The sequence below is a fragment of the Mytilus californianus genome, unplaced genomic scaffold (genome assembly GCF_021869535.1).
Source record: "Mytilus californianus isolate M0D057914Y unplaced genomic scaffold, xbMytCali1.0.p SCAF_5, whole genome shotgun sequence".
Classification (NCBI taxonomy): Eukaryota; Metazoa; Mollusca; class Bivalvia; order Mytilida; family Mytilidae; genus Mytilus; species Mytilus californianus.
Genome location: NW_026262701.1, coordinates 54,402,125 through 54,414,302, shown reverse-complemented (window position 1 = coordinate 54,414,302; position 12,178 = coordinate 54,402,125). Strand labels below are relative to the sequence as shown.

The 12,178-nt window shown below is 29.7% G+C and overlaps 1 pseudogene; it reads right to left on the bottom strand.

Annotated features, from left to right (window-relative positions):
- The window catches only part of LOC127702646 (platelet-activating factor acetylhydrolase IB subunit alpha2-like), a 35,604-nt pseudogene that overhangs the window by 22,392 nt on the left and 1,034 nt on the right, over positions 1-12,178 (bottom strand).

Sequence of the window (12,178 nt, the reverse complement as noted above, 5' to 3'; positions counted from 1 at the left end):
AAACCAGTAAAAGTCTGAAATGGCCTATATCTGTACTCGACTGTACTGATTTTTACTCGACCAGTCTGAATTGGTCTGAAATTTACTTGATAATACTCGACTGTAGTCTGAACCATACTTAACAGTCTGAACTTGTACTCGACCCTTACTCGACCAGTACTTAACCATTTTATACGTGTCTGAACCATGCTCGACCTAGTCTGAACCATACTTGACCTAGTCTGAACCATACTCGACCTAGTCTGAACCATACTCGACCAAGTCTTAACCAACCTAGACCTATTTTTTGTAACTATCTATTGTATTTCATCAATTTAGGAACTGTTTTTAACAACAGATATTTCCCCTGGCTAGAAATTTGAACAACAATTTGAAATTAAAAATGTATTCAATATAGCATTGAAACCAAAATTTCACAATGAACATAATATAACTTCATCCCCATATTCATCAACACTTATATACATACATATATATCACCTTTAAAATAAAAATAAAACAAGCTGATCAAATAATCTCAAAACTGAATTGTGACTAATATTTTCAATGTTATTCAAAATTTTTGGAATGTTTCAGATATATTTTATGGTTACTGGACAATTTTCACCATTAACTTAAGCCTCGTATAGATTTATGGTGTCAGTTGAGTTTAGTTAATAATGCAGTGAACATTTTTTTATTAAAATATATATAAAATAGCATATAAAGCAACTTAATAAATTTAAAAAATGACACCTTTGTTTTGTTAAACCAAGAATTTAATATAATCATGATAATAGAACTTCCATAGTAATCCTGTGATAAAACTTTTAAAAAAAGGAAATGTGTTCCAAAGTTACAGTAAAAATTTATTTCAATTAAATTTAAATAATTTTTGTCAAAATTAAAGACATGGCATACAAGAAGCACTTTAATAAGGTTTAATTACCTCAGTACATGTGTGTTTTACAGGTAAAAAGAAAGCCCTACTTTTCTTAAAACTCGTGTATTACTTATCTAGTGAATTCAAAAGGCCTTGCAATTTAAGTTTCACAGGATGTTGCAATTTTGAATGAATGTTATTTAGAATTTAATACTCTCTGACCAGGTGTGATCTTTTTCATGAGTTTGCCCCAAGCAGGAGGTATTACTTTATACTTCACCACTAATCAGAAGAACAATTTTATTAATTTCTTTAATTTTTATGTTTTGATATATATTGTATATAATATATCCCAAATTATAATAATAGATATATTTCTAAAATAAGGTTAAACAATTTCAGTGATTTTGTTGGCTGTAGTTACCTCATTAAAAAGATAATTATATAACTATTGTACATTTTTTGTATGTAACCATGAAACCTATGTAGTTTTTATTTAGGAATTTAGGAAAATTAATTAAAAAAAAAAAACACATGCCAAACAAGAAGCACCTTAATAAGGTTTAATTACCCTCAGTATAGGTGTGGTTTTTCAGGTAAAAGAAAATCTTTTTTTAACAAAACACTAAAACTTTAAAATTAACATAATTAAATTATTATATAAGATAATTTGATTTAACTATCTCTATTCGATAAATCTGAGAATCATGTAAGAATGTAAAAATCTGTTTTTATAATATATCTTTATTTTATTGTGGTTGTTGTCATGTCAGTTAAAAAGAAATTTATTTTAACAGTTAAAATTTAGAAAAAGTAGAGGTTATTTGGTCAAGTATGGTTCAGACTGGTCGAGTATTGTTCAGACCTTTGGTCGAGTATGGTTTAGACTGAAAAAATAGGTCGAGTACAGGTCGAGAATGGGTTAAGACTGTTTCAGACTGGTCGAGTAATAGTTCAGACTATTTTCAATGGCAAAGATAAGGGTCAAGTACAAATCAGTACAGTCGAGTATGGTTAAGACTGGGGTCGAGTAATGTTGAGTAAAATTCAGACCAATTCAGACTGGTCGAGTAAAAATCAGTACAGTCGAGTACAGATATAGGCCATTTCAGACTTTTACTGGTTTGTAGTGTACACATCCAACATCCAATAGATTTAGTGAAACGATGTCAATAACGGTCAGAGAAATACTTGACCTTGTGCAATGCCAAGATACAAGTATAGACAGGTTGTAAAGCCATGAATGTCCATATGTATGTAAACATAATATTTAGTTTGATTTTAATTTACTAATAACAAAATCAATATTAATACCTATAAAAACACTATTCAAAGATCTAATTATAGTGTTGAATTGGTAACCTATCAGAATAAGTTTATTTAAAGGATCGATAAGTTTACCCGGATTGTATCTTAATTTCCGGGCTCTGAGTAAACAACATCTCCTGCTCAAGGAACATCACCCTCCAAAAAAGGAAAATTAACAATAGGGAACGAAAACTCATCCTTTATGATATAAGTTCAAATAGGAACAGATATTATCAATTTATGGCCCCATTGTTTATAACAATGTTTCCATTTGAACTTCTGTTACACACAACAAATATCATGAATATACGTTAACACCTCGAACAAAGATATTAAAAAATATCTGGTACCACGATTTCCCGAGAACTCACAAGAACTGAATATATTGACCTGAGAACCGATAAATGTTACCCGAAAACTTAATTTTATATAGCATGTATATGGTGTTATACTGTTTTAATTTAAAAGATATTAAAGACTTAAATAATTTTAAGATATAAGTCATTTTCACTCAATAAAAGTACAATTTCACTTCATGAATTTGATTTGTGTGTATGCAAGTTCCGTGTGGATAACAATATGGTGGACGAAAATATTCAAACGGTGGATAACTCTATCTATTCAAAGTATAAAAAGTATTCAATAAATCTTTTTTTTTTTTAAATTCAAGTTTTCCAAATGACATGAATGATGTATTTACATTTCAAATTTCCATAGTTTAAGAAACTAATCATTCCTTTTTTAATCTTTTTTTTATATACAGTTAATTTATCTACTTTTTGAGTAATTACTCCCACAATATTGTTATTCAAAGAACTTGTATACAAGACACACAAATCGAATATTTAAAGTGAAATTGTGCTGTTTTTTAGCATGTTTAGTAAAAATGACTTACATTTCTAAATTATATACTTTTATATCTATAAAAGCAATATAAAACCATATTAAATAAAGTTTTCAAGTATCGGTTCTCGGGTCAATATTCAGTTCTTCGTGTTCTTCGGAGTTCTTGAGAAATCCTGGTACACAAAAAAATCATGAAAAATGGAGTCTTCAATCTACTTTAACATGGTTAACTTGCAAAACATATAGTGTTAAGGCTTATCATAACCTTTTAGCAAATATGACCGTATTTACACCACAAATTTCACTCTGAGTACAGACAAACGGTGAAACCTGTGTACCTGGAAAAGTTTTGGAGCTTGTATTTTTAGTTTCAAAGAATATTTGTGATTTTTTATAATAATCAAATCATGTAAATATGATGGACTCTTTTTGCATATAATTTAAAAAGCTTCTATAGCTATATTGATCGTAATCTTCTGACTTTAAGAGATTGAAGTTTTGACTTGTGTAAAAGATCTTTGTATGAGATATCATACTGTAATCCTCATATAAAATCTCAAGGCTCTCTCTTGGATTTTTTCCATCTTAACTGTCATGACTGTCATGACTGTGTTTTTTTAACTACAAAAATGCCAGGTGACTATAAGCAATTATTAAGACAAGACAAAATAAAAGAATAATAAATTGTTAGACGACCAAGTCTATGCAGATATCTACCAATACGTTTAAGAACATTAAGTTGATAAGAGGCCTTCTTACAAATGTACAAATCTCATATATATGTTTATCAAAATTTAATCTGTGTAACTCCCAGAAGCTTTACATCATTTTCACGTTCTATTCCATTTCCTTTAAAATTAAAAACAATATCATGATCAAAAAATTTGTTGCCAATTGCCAGAGCTTGGAACTTATCTGGATTAGCTTTCATTAAATTGTAATCAAACCAGTCCTGCATTTTGAGACTATCATTTTCTAAATTTTTTATAACATTCTGTTGTCAAAATCTGCATAGGATAAGGTGTTGTCATCAGCATAATTATATATAGTACTATTGTCAACTACACCAAAAATGTCATTTATGAATATATCAAAAAACATAGGTCCAAGTGTGGAGCCTTGCGGAATACCTTTGAACATAATTTCAAAATTACTACAAATATTATAAATCTTTACACATTGTTTTCTCTTTTGTAAGTAGCTCTGTACTAAATCTATAAAACTATTTGATAAACCATAAGTTTTCATTTTTAATAATAATAACTCATACGGCAAACAGTTGAATGCCTTTGATAAGTCCATCAATATTGCTGCGACAAATTTGTCATCGTCCAGTGCCTTCTTTTAATTGATCCTTGATATCTTTAAGGAGGGCAGATTGACACCCATATCCTGATCTAAATGCAGTTAACAGGGGGTTAAAATGTTTTTAAAAAAACACAGCTAGTTGATCAAAAATAGCCCCTTTGTAAAATTTGGAAATATTTGGCAACACATTAGGGATCATAGATTTATTCTTACGAGGAAGCTCCGAGCATGCTCGGAGGATGCTCGGAGCTTTTTCAGTAGGCTCTTCTCTGCAGTTTATGTGAAAATAATTATCATGATCCATTAAGATGTCAATCAAATCTACACCACTTCTATAATAAGGAAAGTAAAGCATTATAGAGGAAGCTCAATTAACACCTGTGTAAACAACTGATCTATTCAAATACATTTTGCATGACATTTTACAAATTATAGAAAAGATAAGAATTTCTTCAACAGTACTGTGTAATGCTTGGAAAGAAATCTCAAGTCTCCACAAAAACGTGAAAGTCATTTAACAAAAAATTTACAATTATTATATTTATTAATCATTTCTTTTTTTATAATAAAAAAAATTCTCAAATTTTATAATTAGATGATATGATTAAAATATAGTTTATATTATATAATATGCTACATAAAAGTTATCAAGACACAAACAACAGTCAGGGGGTGATACTAAACAAGTTATTTTTTTTAGTTACTTAATATATATTAATAGGTATTTTTTGTTTTTTTAAATTATTTGATATAAACTCAATAGTTATTTTAAATGTCAAAAGTGGACTAAATGTAGTTTTTAAGAATTTTTTCATCATTAAAATTAAGTATTTATCCAACTTGAGATGAGTATAGAGAGATTACTTTAAAAATAATGACAAAAATATTACTTTTATAAATTATTTTATACATCTTCGAAAAACTAAGCATACTTACAATTATTTAAGGAACATATGTAATTGTTTTTGATAAAGATTTCAAATTATAAATAACTTCAAGTCTTAATTAAATCACAAAGTTCCATCCATTTATATTTGTTCATCTCTAAGATTTTAAAGGAAAATGTTATTTTAATAGCCCCAAGAGACCAATCTATGACCAAGAAGTGTGGCATCAGAAAGGCAATTAGTGTTTCAGGAGGATTTAAATAGTTTTATACTGCATGGGGAAAATAACCAGATGTGAAAATTTGGTAAAGCTTGTAAAACCTGTATGAATGGACACCTATAGAAATAATATTAACAGAAGTTACTTATTCATGATATATAAGTAATATTTGAAACAACCTTGTTTTCAATATAACTTGTATAAGTAATTTTGAAAATTACTTGTTTAAGTAATGCCCCTAACTATTAAAACCATGATGATTTTTTATTTTTTTTTATAAAATAGCAAAGTTAGTTTTTTATAAAAAAAAATTATGGCTACTCTTAAGAAAAGTTGAGGAGGTAATACCACCATTGTTTTCCCTCTAGTACATCTCACTTTAATTGTCATTTTTAATATAATTGTGCGGATTTGGTTTTATTTTAAATAAAGAAATACTTGGCATAATTATATAAGTGAAGTTTTATCCTGACCTGTACTTGAATGAAAATCTAATATAAAATTGTTTCCCCCTATCAGTCTTTGTTTAATTGGTATTTTCCAAAAATATGTGCAGAATTTATCTATGTTTTAAATAAAGAAATACTTGACATGAGTAAAGTTTTTTCTTGTCCTGTACTATAGTAATAAAAACAACATAATTTTTCAGTGCATATAAGAAAGAAGACATCACCAGAATTAACTAACCAAATTCTATCCCCCTTTTTTTTTCTCTGCTTACAAGCTTTAGTAGCCATGTCCCCTAAAATTGCAAAAATATTTTATATAAAAAACTAACTTTGCTATTTTATAAAAAAAAAATACCATTGTTTAGTTAAGGGCATTACTTAAACTAGTAATTTTCAAAATTACCTATACAAGTTATATTGAAAACAAGGTTGTTTCAAATATTACTAATAAATCATGAATAAGTAACTTCTGTTAATATTATTTCTATAGGTGTCCATTCATACAGGTTTTACAAGCTTTAACAAATTTTCACATCTGGTTATTTTCCCCATGCAGTATAAAACTATTTAAATCCTCCTGAAACACTAATTGCCTTTCTGATGCCACACTTCTTGGTCATAGATTGGTCTCTTGGGGCTATTAAAATAACATTTTCCTTCAAAATCTTAGAGATGAACAAATATAAATGGATGGAACCTTGTGATTTAATTAAGACTTGAAGTTATTTATAATTTGAAATATTTATCAAAAACAATTACATATGTTCCTTAAATAATTGTAAGTATGCTTAGTTTTTTGGAAGATGTATAAGATAATTTATAAAAGTAATATTTTTGTCATTATTTTTAAAGTAATCTCTCTATACTCATCTCAAGTTGGATAAATACTTAATTTTACTTAATGAAATGATGAAAAAATTCTTAAAAACTACATTTAGTCCACTTTTGACATTTAAAATAACTATTGAGTTTATATCAAATAATTTTAAAAAACAAAAAATACCTATTAATATAAGTAACTAAATAAAATAACTCGTTTAGTATCGCCCCCTGACTGTTGTTTGTGTCTTGATAACTTTTATGTAGCATATTATATAATATAAACTATTTTTAAATCATATCATCTAATTATAAAATTTGAGAATTTTTTTTATTATAAAACAAGTGTGGACACAGATCAGTGTGGACAGTATGATTGGATGTTTGACAGTGTTTTATATGACAAAAGGAGTTCTATGTTTTATGTTTTCTATGTATTAACTGTGTTGCACAATGACAACCAACATGAGCATTAGGGGTGTTGTTTATGTAATATTTAGTTTTTTATGTTCAACAGATACTAATTGCATTAATTACCAAATGATTAGGAGAGGAACATATAATAGGTTCATTTTTTTCTTCATGTGATTTTTTTTTATATGGGAGATGGAATCTGAGAACATGTATTTGCTTACTATTTGTATGGTTCTATTTATATTACTTTGTGGGGATTTGTCAGTATCATAAGTAAAAGATTTTGGTTAAATGTGGAAATTGTTTCTCAGTTTAGAAGACATTTAATGTTTTTTAGTAATGACAATGCCTGACATGATGATTGGGGCTAGATGAGCTAGAAAGTGAATTTCTGTGTTATTTTTTATCAATTCTTTGAAAATATCTCCTCCAAATCTGGTCAAAGCAAAAAAAAAGTTTTGACCAGTATGAAAATGATATCAACAAAAGAACCTTTGTGAGCATGCTTCAAAGACTCATAACTAACTACAGAAGTCATATGATAAAATGTCAAGTGGATATTATGAGCATCTACTTAATATGTCTAAATATCTAAAAAGTTTTAGTATTCAATATGAAAAAGCTATTGCAAAAGTATTCTCTTTTCAGTTTTTTTGTTATATGGATACAAATATAAGTGATACCAATACAGTAAGGCAGTTTTGTTATGGTATGAAAGTGTGGTAAATTAATTCACACAAATAAAAAAATAAACAAATGAATGATAAATGTTGAACATGTACAATGAAATATATTTTAGAAATCAATTAGGCCAGATAGGCCTTATAAATTCTAATCTTTTTCTTAACATACTGAATGACCATATTTATACTCAGAACTGAGTCACCAGTAGGCAGTACAGATGAAAAAAAAAAAATGTGGATAGTGTCCACATGTGGACACAGATGATGCCCCCACTTGCATATCATATAGTTATAAAGGGACATAACTGAAGTGGTAAAAGTTACGCTACCCAAATTTGAACTTGATCCTAGTTTTGTGGTAATAAGCATTGTGTGCAAGTCTCATAACATTTGGTTGAGGCTAACTTAAGTAGAGAACAGAAACTAAAATTTCAGCAATTTCTATTTGTAAACACGCAATAAATAATTATAACTCTAGAACGGTTGTGTATAAGTTTTATAACATTTGGAAGTTAGAGAACGGAAACGAAAAATTCAGCAATTTTTATGTTTACAAAGGGATATAACTCAAGAATGTTAAAAGTGTTGCCACCAAATTTCGTAATTAATCTGTATTATGTAGTAATAAGCATTGTGTATAAGTTTCATAACATTTGGTTGAGGCAAACTAAAGTTAGAAAACGGAAACAAAAAATTTGTACTTGATCTTAGTTTTGTGGTAATGAATATTGTGTATAGCTTTCAAAATGTTTGGTTAGGGCAGACTTAAGTTACAGAATGGAAACTAAAAATTTTGCAATCTTTCAATTTATAAAGGGGCATAACTCAATAATCATTAAAGTGACACTACCCAAATTCAACTTGATTTGTGTTTTATCAGTGGAAGTCAAAATTAAACATTGCATTGTATAAAGCATTGATTGTAGCTGATTCAACTATAATCATGGACAAAGGAAGATAACTCCAATTAAAAAATTACTTGATATTTAGAAGAAATGAAAAATTCAGCAATTTTTCCATTTCTTAAGGGGCATAACTCTAGAATGGTTAAAGTGACGCCACCAAAATTCAAACTTGATCTGTGTTTTGTGGTAATAAGCATTGTGTATAAGTTTCATAACAGTTGGTTGAGGCAAACTAAAGTTAGAGAACAGAAACGAAAAATTCAGCAATTTTTCCATTTGTAAAGGGGCATAACTCTAGAACGGTAAAAGTTACAAAACCAAAATTCAAACTGGATCTGTGTTTTGTGGTAATAAGCATTGTGTATAAGTTTCATAACATTTGGTTGAGGCAAACTAAAGTTAGAGAACGGAAATGATAAATTCAGCAATTTTCCATTTGTAAAGGGGCATAACTCTAGAATGGTAAAAGTGACGCCACCAAAATTCAAACTTGCTCTGTGTTTTGTGGTAATAAACATTGTGTACAATTTTCATAACATTTGGTTGAGGCAAACTAAAGTTAGAGAATGGAAACCAATTTTGGGACGTACGTACGTACAGACGGACAAGGGTAAAACTTAATGCCCCCTCCGATACGGCTGGGGCATAATAAAGTGTAACAAAAGAACTTAGCATCATATTGCTAGTAGCGCCAGTAGCATTGTTTGGTGAATTTGTGCTTCTTTTTTTTAGTTTGGCTAATGGACAAAAAATGTTTGGTTCAAATCTAAATAAAATGCTTTTATCTCCCTATTACTTACATTGTTCATAGAATGGATACTACTTTGACAATTCCTTGTACATGAGAGTTGTCTGTCAAATCTTTATTTCACAAAGAATGAATTGCATAACAATGAACTGAGCTCAAAGCAAAGCACTTTAATAATACACTTAGACAATGAGCTCAATCCAGTGATATACTTTGTACTACAGGTCCTTCATGAACATCCTACTGGCCAAAACCATATCTCACAAACATGCCATACTACATGGTTGGATCAGAAGTCCTGAAAAAGACATGAACTTTATTAACATATTTTAAGTATATACACCGGTTAAAACTTTCACAAATTTGTGGTAAAATTATTCAGTATCAAGCAACTATCAATCGCTTCATGCACAAATTGATATAGGTTGAGTACCCCTCTATCAGAAATAAGAACATACCTCCACCTAATTTTAGTCAACTGATGAAGAAACATTCAAAACTATAAAATGTTATCTAATAGACTAGCTGCAATGAAATCCCAGTTTCCTAAAATGGTACCTAAAACTCAAAAGATTTTAAACTATGCATTTTAAATATTGCAAATATACATGCAATAATACTTCTCAAAAATTCGTTATATTTTTCCTCATTTTGTCTTTTGTTCGAGACTGTATATTGACCTCTAGATGTCTTTCAATTACATCCAGTTTGGCGTGGGTTGATGTTTGATTGTTGTACATGTTATATATCGACGTGGGATTTGTTTATATAAATTAGGCGTGAAATAATTTTGGTTAACTGAAATCCTTTAACTTACTTCCAAATTATTTGGTTAACTGAAATCACATCAATACATAAATACAATCCCATATAACTCTGAAACGGGAAACCTAAAATTTATAAAATAATCAATTCACAACAGTTTCATGCAAATTGGTGAAAGCGTTGAAGAGTTGGTGAACAAAGCATTTTTAGAGTTAATGGGCATTAACATGAAAATCCCCCTTTTTTTATGAATAAAACCTCACATTTTGAAAATGTATATTATAAATTCCTAAAAATCTAAAAGGGAGCTCACGTCAGTAGATATAATCAATTCACCAGAGTTTCATGCAAATTGGTGATAATATTACGGAGTTAGTGAACAACATGCTAGAAACAGACAGATCAGGGCAGACAGACGGACAAAGTCATACCATAATATTTCTCATGAACAGGTGTATGAAAACTGCAGGGTACCATTCCAGGCCAACACCCTCTGAAGGAAACACTATAAGGGAGCTTCCTTTCAATTTTTATGGGGGAAAAAGGGGGGGGGGGGGGCTAGGATGAAAAAAATTTTTCCTGCATTTTTTTTTAGTTCGAGATGTAATCTGTCCTGCCTTTTGATTTTTCACTCTTTTTTTGTCCTGCCTTTTTTTCTATTAGTTTATCCCGACTTGTTTACATAAATTGTCATCCTGCCTTTTTTTTCATATTGTCTCATCCTGCCTTTTTTTCAAATTTCATCCTAGACCCCCCCCCCCCCCCAAAAAATCAAATGATAGCTCCCTAAGTAAGCAAACAAATTATTTTATTTTTACATTGACAAACCTGTATAACCTTGAAGCAGTATTAAGTTCATGTATTATCCCGCATATTATTACATGTACATTGAACTAAAACAAATTGTGGTCATTGTAAAAATTATAGTTTACAGTTTACTTTTCCAATGCTTTCAATTTAAGATAAGGGCATTTTTGTCATTGGAATTGAGTTTTGTAGTCGGAGATTACTCTAACCTAGAACGACTGTTTTGCGACACCAGCTAGGGCAGTGGGACTTCAGCTGGTCCCATATCAGATAGATGATATTTGCCTGTCCGAAGTGGAGGCGACTGGATTCATATAAATCAAGCCTCAATTTATTCATTTTTCTCTTCATTTAAGTAAGTTTGATCAACCTGCCACCCGTTATCTTCTCATATTTGGACAGTTTTCACATTGACCCATCAATACTGGCATTTTAGAGGGTATGAATGCCCTTTACCGTCAGGCGTCAAACAGTCATTTTCGGTTACCGTTAGCATCAAATTGGTTAACATTTTAACGTGATTCGTCAACATATCCTTATCGTGATTCGTCAGAGGTCTCAAATAATTATCGTTACCGTTATTTTTGGGGAAAAATTAACGTGATTCGTCAAAATCTATTTTTTCATCGTCTTGAAGAAAGTATTTTATCCTCATGCACCAAAAATTACCGTTAACGTCGTTTGGCAGGATTTTTTTACCGTTATTCATCATGAAGGTACCCCCATTACCACCCTCATTTTAACTTTCACTTTATAAGAATGTCACATGACCAACATTATGGGAACTGATTTATGCAAATGACCCATATTCCATAGAAAACATAATCTATATAAATCGAGCCTCAATTAGTTCATTTTTCTCTTCATTAAAGTAAGTTTAATCGACCTGCCACCCGCTATTTTCTCATATTTGGACAGTTTTCACATCGACACATCAATACTGGCATTTTTACTTTAACTTTAAAAGATTGTGACATGACCAACAGAAAAAGTAATTTACAATGCATTACATGTATGAGAGCTGATTTATGAAAATGACCCTTATTCAATAGGAAAACATAATCTAACACCTCGTTCATTTATGATGCAAATAAGCTGAATGGCCGAGTGTGTTCAATTTGAAAATAAAGAGTTAAAATGCCGGAATCGCAAAAACA